The 9827-nt window shown below is 48.8% G+C and overlaps 1 pseudogene; it reads left to right on the top strand.

Annotated features, from left to right (window-relative positions):
* The first annotated feature begins 7269 nt into the window (after positions 1–7269).
* Positions 7270–9403, top strand: LOC120904270 (annotated as a pseudogene).
* The last annotated feature ends 424 nt before the right edge of the window (positions 9404–9827 follow it).

Below are 9827 nucleotides of genomic sequence, written 5' to 3'. Positions count from 1 at the left end.
CCCCGAAGAACACTCGATGCAAAAAAGAAACGTCTACAAACGACAGGCCTTTTACCGTCATCGTCGATGGACAATTGATGATAAAGCAGGTTCGGAACCATAGGAAAGGAGGACAAACGATCGTGACGCCGTGTCCTCAGGATTGGAGGGCAAGATATGCAACTCCTCCCGAAGAAACACCCAATGCAAAAAAAACGTCTACAACGCAAACGGCAGACCGAGTACCGTCATCGTCTACAGACAGTTGGTGATACTATAGGTCAGGAACCATCGGAAAGGAGGACAAATGATCGTGACGAGAATCCTTCCTCACATGAATTGCAGGTTGCTCCTTCAGAAGATACGCATGCTTCTCGATCACATCTTCATATTCATAGAGAGATAGTAAGTCAATCATTAGTCAATCATTTTGCAACAGCTAAAAATAAAAAAACTTCACCAATTAAGCATCACCATACGTAGCAAATAGAATTGGTTCTCCCGCTCACCAACGATCGGAAGCTTTTCGAAGAAAACGAATCCAAAACAAATACCAACCACGAACACTAAATACTGGGCTCGGTTATCACGATGAATACAACTACCCTATGCGTCATAAACTGAATGTTCGCACACCGTGCCCATATTGTGCGGCAGAAAAATGGGCTGAAAAGACTGGAACATTGTGCTGTAATGGTGGTCAGGTCATTTTTGCCCACTGGGCTATCTGAACTGTTAGCTGACGATGTAGAATCCATGCGAAATATTCGTGTATATAATAACGCATTCGCCTTTACGTCCATGGGAGCATCAATACGTGCAAATGATTATGTGCGTCAAGATCGCTCCGTCGCCAACGGCGTTCCGTATCCAGGGTACTCTGTGCCATCGAATCGGTGTTCTGGACCAAGTCCCAGGTCATGCGCCAGCATATGCACAACTTTATTTCAACGACACGTGTATAGAAGAGAATCATAACAATTTTATCGAAACACGAGTTGCTTTGAGCAATAAGCTGGATCGAATGAATGTGGCAATACTACAGCGTATGTTTGATGCCAATAACTCCTTGGCTCACCTATTTCGTCACGCATTTGTAGCTCGGATTTTCGATCGCTTTCCGCCAAAAGCGATCGAAAAAGCAAGCAGAAATGTCAGGGAAAACGCTTGGATTCCGATCGAAGAAATATTTCAATCCAAAAATTTCAGCGCTGAAAATTTCGAAATATTTCATTTATAAATTTGCAGCAATTTTGAATGCGAAATATTTCACAGCCATGGGCAGTGAAATATGTTTGAAGTTTGAGTTTGAGAAGTTTTCGATCGCTTTGCGCAGCGGGTACTACCAATAATAACAGGAACCGATACCACCACCACGTCGATCCCAACCGTGTCACAACTACCAAGAACAAACTATATGTGGCTACATCTGTCTAAGTTAGCTAAAACCGTCACCGTTGACCAGGTAGTGTCGATGGTAAAATCACAGTTGGACACCACGGACGTCATCGCTTTTAGTTTGCTGAAAGCGGGAACAAACATTAGCTCGGTTAGTTCACTAACTTTTAAGGTTAGAATTATCGCGGCTCTTCGAGATAAAGCACTTACCGCAGGATCTTGACCGGTCGGGCTTGGTGTGCGTGAGTTTATCTCACTCACGCAAAGGCCGTCTCACCATCGTCCTGAATTTACCAACACAAACACACCTATCGACATAGCCCGATGCACCCGGTACAATTATCACCCGATATAAATTGTACCTTAATATCGCCTGCTCCACCAAAAACAACTACAGCTACACCAAACACCGTAAAAATGCACCAAACCACTATTCAACACTTTTTCATTAAGTAACAATCACACAACTGTTTCCTCAAAAGGCACTGTGTCACTGAATCTGACTAGTCATTTGTTTACACGAAATAACAACACGTCAACGACACGATCTCTCACCGATGACCATGCACCAACCTACACACACTTACCACTCAATGTCCGTTCCACGTGTATAACTGTATACTATCAGAACGTGCGAGGTTTACGATCCAAAGCTGATGAGTTCCGTTTAACTGTATTAGAAGCGGACTATGATGTTGTGGTACTCACTGAGACTTGGCTATTTGGCGATTCGTACTGTGTCTATCGATGCGATAGATATGCCGCAAACAGCTCTCTTTCTCGAGGCGGTGGTGTACTAATTGCGGTGAGCTACGCTCTCCGCTCTCATGCGCTTCCAGTGCTTGCGCAAACACGTGAATTCGCTTGCATCTGCATTCAGCTCCCGACGTACCGATTATACATTGCTGCTGCCTACCTTCCTCCCAACCACAGCATGGACGAAGGAAAAATAAATGCATTACTGGACACCGTCAACAGCATTTGCGACACACTAGGTCCAAACGACAGATTCGTGCTCGTGGGATACTTTAACCAACCCGCTCTTTCCTGGTCGCCTGCGCAATCGAATAATGAAACCCCTTTTGTGTTTTTTGAACCTTATACTAGTTCAGTTCGTAGCTTCAATTCGTCGATGGACTGCACAAGAATGCGCTTAACCAACTTAATAACAACACTAACTCTATGGGGCGCATTTTAGACCTTGCATACGGATTTGATCAAGTGCAACAACTTCTTCGCTCATACGCGTCAGCGAGCACCCGCTGCTGCCAATAGACTGCTATTACCCACCGCTCGAATTTGATTTGGAAATCACAGCATCGTCTATGAATCACGCTACCACTGTTATGGAAATAAAGCTCAATTACGCACGTGCTGACCTTACTAAACTCAAGAGACTGATCTGCTCCTTCAACCAATCCTTTGAATGCTCAAACTATACATCCATTGACCATGTCACGAACGATTTCTCAGAGTTTATGCGGGCTGCATTGCGTGAATGTGCTCCTATTAAAAATCCCCATCGCGGACCGCCGTGGGGCGACCGCACATTGCATGCCATAAAAAAAGCAAAGCGAGCCGCTTATGACTATTTGCGCGCTAGTCGGTCCACACCGTGTCGGCTTTACTACAATGGTGTTCATGCACTTTATCGACGTTATAATAGAGTCTGCTATCGTCGATATATACGCCACACTGAACGAAGCTTGCGAAAGTACCCTCGCCGCTTTTGGATCTTTGCCGACAACATGTGCAAGTCAACTGGCCTCCCCAGGACTATTCGGTATAAGGATAATTGTGCACACTCCCCATTAGATGTTTGTGAACTGTTCGCCACGCGTTTCGAGGATAGCTTCATCTCTAACATCACACATCCGGAGGCTGTTGCTTCCGCACTCGTGAACACTCCGGCAGATGCAATTCATGTCACGCTACCTATCGTCACCGAGACCCTGGTTACCCAAAAAATCGAGCGTCTCAAGTCGTCATACTCCGAGGGGCCAGATGGTATCCCAGCGACAATACTCAAGCGTTGTGCCGTATCGGTAGCTCCTGTTTTAACTAAGATTCTTAACGAATCTCTGCGCACAGGAACCTTTCCATCACTGTGAAAGGTCTCATGGCTAACACCCATCCACAAAAAGGGCAGCAAAAACGAAGCAGTGAACTATCGAGGTATTACCTCTTTAGCTGCCTGCGCCAAAGTGTTCGAGCTCCTCATCTATGAACCATTAATAGCATCTGCCGGCAAATACATCAGCACCAACCAACATGGATTCATGCCTAAGAGATAGCGGCACTAAAGTTGCTGTTGGGAGATTCAACAGTAAATTTGAAATGCCGTCGGGGCCCCCTTTGATCATCAGTCGCAAAATCTTCAATTTTTGCTGACGGGGGGGGGGAGGTGCAAATGATTCGCCAACCTCGGGGCCCGATCGGCCATCCTTCCGGCCCTTGTCGCTTGTACTCTGTCCATACGGCATACTATAGAATGGCGATCTACGGGGCCCCTAAATCGGCGGGGCCCAGGCGACCGCCTAGTCCGCCTACCGTTAGATCCGCCGCTGATCTATCGTGAAATCCGTGAGCCCTTACTGAATTTGTCTCCTGGTGCAAGCGTTACGCACTAAGCGTCTGTATCGATAAATGCGCCATAATCTCATTCAGCCGTTCAAGAGCTCCAGCGCTGTTTAATTATACGCTTGATGGTCAGAACCTCGAAAGAGTGAACTGTGTAAAGGATCTAGGAGTACTCCTAGATGCTAAACTCTCCTTCGAAGAACAGATAGTCCAAGTAGTCGCTAGTGGCAATTGTTAAATCTGAGCTACACTTCTGGCAGCACTGGAGCTGTCATACGCTATTCCCCATACACACCGTGGTATGAACAACTACCTTCTATACACACCGTGGTATGAATAGCTAGATTCTATATACACTGCGATCGCTTCCGCTACCGTTCTACGACACTTGAAGAAGAGAAGCCGAACTACAAGCACTACAGGACTACAAATATATTTAGATAGAGATAAAACAGTTCGGTTGTAAAATTTACTTAATTACGGTTCCGCCCCATCTACAACAGCAATCGTCTACTTGGCTTGGTCATAAACATGACGCGCGAGCTTCGTGATCCTATGTGTTTCAAGACACTGTACTGCGCACTTATCAGACCACTGCTGGAATATGCTAGCATTGTTTAACACGTTATCTGCCACGTCAGCCACTATGAGGCTGACGGGTTTTTTCCGATCGAGCCACGTCAGCCACATAGTGGCTGACACATTACACATTGTAAAAGACGTGTTACAAGAGATAAATTTGCACGTATTTGATCGGTTCTTTCACAATGCTTTTCTTTCACGGTTATTATTTCTCAAAAAAATGATACAAATATCAAAAAGAGTTTCTATTATGTTTTCATAAATAAATGAGAATGAGAATGAACAATAATTAAAAGATCTTGGAGTTCATTTATTCATCCTTTACTTTTGACGCACATTCTTAAAACACTCATCACAAAGTTGAGGCTGATCGGGACAGCTTGGACAATACGTAAACGATCTTTTCACAGTTTCACGTGCCTTTCATCGGCACATGCTTTGCCTGTCATTGTTGTAGCATCGTTTGCATGCGCGTACCAAAGCGTTGCAAAGCGTTGGAGTCGGAATGTCACCGACTTTTGCGACAGGTAAAGAAAGGGAAGGGAAGGGAGGGGAGGGGTGGTTCCAAGAATGAAATTCCTTGGAATTAGCCCAACAAACGACATTGTGGAGCGACTGAGACAACAAAGAGAATTGGTGAATTTGATTTAAAAGAGAAAAAATGCAAAAGCAAATGCATTCGTTTCAAAAAGTGATTCCGTGGCCTGACGGGGCAGTTCAGTGGGCATGTATGGTGGCAGACAACGTGTTAATGGCCAGCATCTACTCGGGCGGGCAGAGGGCTTGAGCTGTCAAAACAGTGCTGACGTCCAAAAGAGCGCTCCGTGTTAAACTAGGAAATTATAGTTAAAAACACCAGTATAGTCCTAAAAAGAAACATTGGTAGATGTGTCCAGTGATAGAGTATGTGCGCAGCACAAGTACCGAGTGGAAAGTGGAGTATTTTTCATTAAAAAGATAAAAGTGCGAGGGCCCAAGTCTGGAACAACAATACAACAATATGGCGTAAACCGGGTGACATTGGAAAGACGTTACGCCCAACTGACAAAAAAAAAAACAATCCCAAAGGACAAAACTTCATGCTACTTCATGGGGAGCTACTAGTAAAAGTGTCAGTCAAGAGTCGGATAACGCTCAGATAAGACCAAGAGGCGGGCAAATAGCAAGGTGGGTAGACTGAAGTAGCGTGATGTCGACCTTCGGGAGGGCGTTACGTTCGAATGCCAGCAACGCAACAGTTCCGAAGCTTGGCACCGGTCCCGTGGCTGCAGGACAGCGGCTAAGCAGCGGAGCAACGCAGAAGCAAGCAGTTTCGCCAGTGCTTACACGGAGATGAGAGAGGCAATCAGGCAGCTCACTAACTCGTTGGCCGAGGCGAATGCAAAAAACGGACGCATCAATGAGGAGCTAACACAGATGCGCATCCTCATGACCAAACAGCAGGAGTATGCGGAGCGCCGGGAATTGATTGCCCGGGAAGAAATGGAGAAGATGCGTGCAGCACATGAGCGCGACCGTACTGCGCTCAACAAGTTGCTTACAGGGTTTCGAATCATATAAGGGAATAGTTCAATCACTTAGGGGAATGTTGCAAATCGGTAGGGGAATATTGCATGCAAGCTGTGGATGTTTGCAATCACTTAGGGGAGTTGTGCAATCGATTAGGGGAATGTTGCAAGCGTACTGTGGAGCTATCATCAGACTGTGGTTGCCGCTATAAATACCTTAAAATATTTTCGTCAATCATACTAACTTATCATGTTTAATTATGGCTCCGCAGCAGGATTTATTTAGTTTATCATGTGTACAGCAGAATCCCACACGAAAACAACTCCAAACGATGTGTTTAAAAAAACATCATCGGTATCAATTCGTAGCTTTTTACACCGGCACCCACAGTGTGATGACAGCTCCACAGTACGCTTGCAACATTCTCCTAATCGATTGCACAACTCCCCTAAGTGATTGCAAACATCCACAGCTTGCTTGCAACATTCCCCTACCGATTTGCAACATTCCCCTAAGTGGTTGAACTATTCCCTTATATGATTCGAAACCCTGTATGCAGGGGGCCGGTACTAGCAGCCATCGGGCAGCAGCAACACCAACAACACCAACACCCCAGTCACGCCGAATGCAGCAGCATCAGGAGAAACAGCGGCAGCCGCCACAGCAGCAGCACCAGCAAATAGGCCCATCTACCTCGGCTGCACCGCCTCAACTCCTAGTGTCGGGAGCATCGTTCGACACGGAGGGGGACGATGATCAAGGCAGTTTCGCTGAGGTGGTGAGGCGCAAATGGAGGCGAAATACCGGCAAACCGCGCGGCCACCAGCAGCAGCAAAGCCAGTCTCACCGACAGGTGGTTATCGGCACGCAGCAGGAGTGCCTGCAACCGGAACAACAACATCAACGCCAGCAACAGCATACGGTGCGTCGGCATAATGTCGATAAGGTAGAAGTCATCCCAGGCGAGAACCCGACCTGGGAAACTGTTTACCAAAAGGTTAAGGATGCCATTAAGTTCGACCCGGCGCATGAGGATCTGGCGGATCACGTAGTAATCGGCCGCCGCACTCGTGCTGCCCGTCTTCGGATACAGCTCAGTCGCACGGCAGACTCAACGCTGGTACTACAGGAAGTACAACAAATTATTGGAAATGCTGGTATTGCGCGAGTGATAACAGAGATGGGTGAGATTCTCAGAGATTGTGTACGCCCCATGCTGCGATGTCCTCACTAAGGGTACTTCAACTCAATGTGGATCATTGTCGGGAAGGACAGGGCCTAGTACTGCAATCCGTGCGGGAACATCGTGCTGATGTCCTGATCTTGTCGGACATGTTTACGCCACCCAACAACAACGGGCGATGGGCATATCGACGCATCGAGGAAAGTAGCTATAGTAGCCACCGGCTCCTACCCAATACAACGGGTATGGGGCTGTACAGTGCCGGGACTGGTGTCTGCTAAAGTGGCCGGGATCATCTTTATCAGCGTCTACGCTCCTCGGAGCCTATCTCCACAGGAATACGAGCGGCTCCTTGAGGCCGTTGAGCTGGAGGCCTCATCCCACTCCCACGTCGTGATCGCTGGTGATTTCAATGCTTAGCACACGGAATGGGGTAGCAGACGCAATAACCTGCGTGGCGAGGAATTACTGCAGATGGTAGAGGTGCTGGGACTCTCCATCCTCAATAGTGGCAGCGCACCGACGTTCATCGGCAGAGGAGCAGCAAGGCCCAGTGTCATTGACGTGACCTTCGCAACTCCGTCGCTAGTACTGTATGACACCTGGGAGGTACTAGATTTCGCCAGATCCGACCACCAGCTGATCCGGTTCGAGACCAACAGCCCTGCACTGGCCGCAAGGAGAGTTCAGCTTTCCCAGCGGAATCGGTCGCAGCAACGGTCTCCCCGCCGTGATCCACCAATCAACCGGCAGCACACTCCATGTGCCGGTAGGAGGTAGACCGGTGGCTGCGCGAGCATCACTTGGAGCTCGCACATGCGAAAACGGAGATGACGGTGATCTCTAGCCTGCAGCAGCCTCCGGAGGACATCACCATCACTGTAGGAGGTACAGTGGTGCCATTCTCGCGTACCCTGAAATACCTCGGGGTACGCTTACACTACAACCTGTCGTGGGTTCCTCATGTGAAGGCGGTTATTCAGAAGGCAACGCAGATAGTACAGGCGGTCATACGATTGATGCCGAACCACCGAGGAACAAAGACGTCACGATGCCGCTTGCTTGCAGCGGTCGCCGACTCGACAATGCGATACGCTGCACCTGTCTGGCACGGAGCCTTGACTAACCGAGAGTGCCGCAGTCTGCTAAAGCGCGTGCAGTGAAAGGCAGCGATCCGCGTGGCTCGAACGTTCCGGACGGTAAGGTATGAGACCGCCGTGCTGCTCGCGGGACTGGTGCCAATCTGCAGAGCCGTAGCGGAGGACACCCGAGTTCACAGCAGACGCGGGACCGGTGTAAGTAGCAGCGAGCTCCGGAAAGAGGAGCGACAGCGGACTATTGTAGAGTGGCAGACGACTTGGGATGCAGACGCCGTAGCAGACAACGCCAGCAGATATGTCAGGTGGGCACACCGCGTAATTCCGGACGTGGGAGCCTGGCAGTTGCGGAATTACGGAGAGGTGACGTTTCAATTGTCTCAGGTGTTATTATTATTATTATTATTATTATTATTATAATTCGCGGATTTTTTCGCGAAAATTTGAAAAAATGAGATTCACCTCGTCTCCGGCCTGCCCTCGTTGCCCTGGTGTAGTCGAGGGAGTAGAACATGTAATGTTCGAATGCCCTCGCTTTGCTGAGGTGAGGAGTGAGCTATTGGATGGAGTTTTGCCAGAAACGTTGGAGGCGCACATGCTTCAATCACCCACCAACTGGACCAACGTGTGCGAGGCCGCCAAGCGCATCACCTCAGAACTCCAACGCTGCTGGGACGAGGAACGCGCCATTCTCGCCGCACAGGCCATGCTGGAGGAACCCGCCAATCGGCTCGACCCCGAAGCAGTCCGGCGTACCCGGAATGACCTTCGAAATGTAGCGAGAAGGACGCAGACGGTGCGTCAAAGGGAGGAGCAGCGTGGCGAACGGCCATCTGCGCCTTCATCGTCACCACGAACGTCGGAGCGCCGGGCGAATATCCGCGCTCGGATGGCAAGACTTCGGCAGCGACATCGCCAGCATCAACAGGATGAGCGACGAGGAGTTGAAGGAGGTGATATAGACAGAGGGGAGTCTGCCTATCCTGAGCTGGCCAGCTCTCCCTACAACCGGCAAGGCGGTTTGACCTCAGCAGAGGAGGCGGCGGCGGTGGAGGCGAACGTGGCCTCCCGCTAGTCAACCAAAAAATCACACGGAAGCACGCGAAGGAATGACAAAAATTGGTGCGAAATTGCCCCACACAAGGGCAGAGAGTGCAAATTACCAGCGAGACCACGGAGGATTAAGGATGCGCTCCTAAGAGCTATAACATGCATGCATCTTCTGCCGTCCCGCAGGGCAGCAACCTGGGTCCTTTGCTGTTCCTTCTTTTCATCAACGACGCGACATTGATCCTTCCGGCTGATAATCATCTACTGTACGCAGATGACGCGAAAAATTTTCGTGTTATTCGTGAACCAGAAGACCACGCCCGACTGCAAACTTCCTTGCATGAGTTCCAGTGTTGGTGCAACCGTAATGCTTTATCCCTATGCACACATAAATGTGAAGCAATCACTTTCAGTCGTTCTCGCTGCCCATCATTGTATGAATATGCGCT

Source organism: Anopheles arabiensis, chromosome 3 (assembly GCF_016920715.1).
Source record: "Anopheles arabiensis isolate DONGOLA chromosome 3, AaraD3, whole genome shotgun sequence".
NCBI classification, from domain to species: Eukaryota; Metazoa; Arthropoda; class Insecta; order Diptera; family Culicidae; genus Anopheles; species Anopheles arabiensis.
Note: the sequence above shows the minus strand (reverse complement) of the source record. Positions and strands in the feature narration are given on the sequence as shown.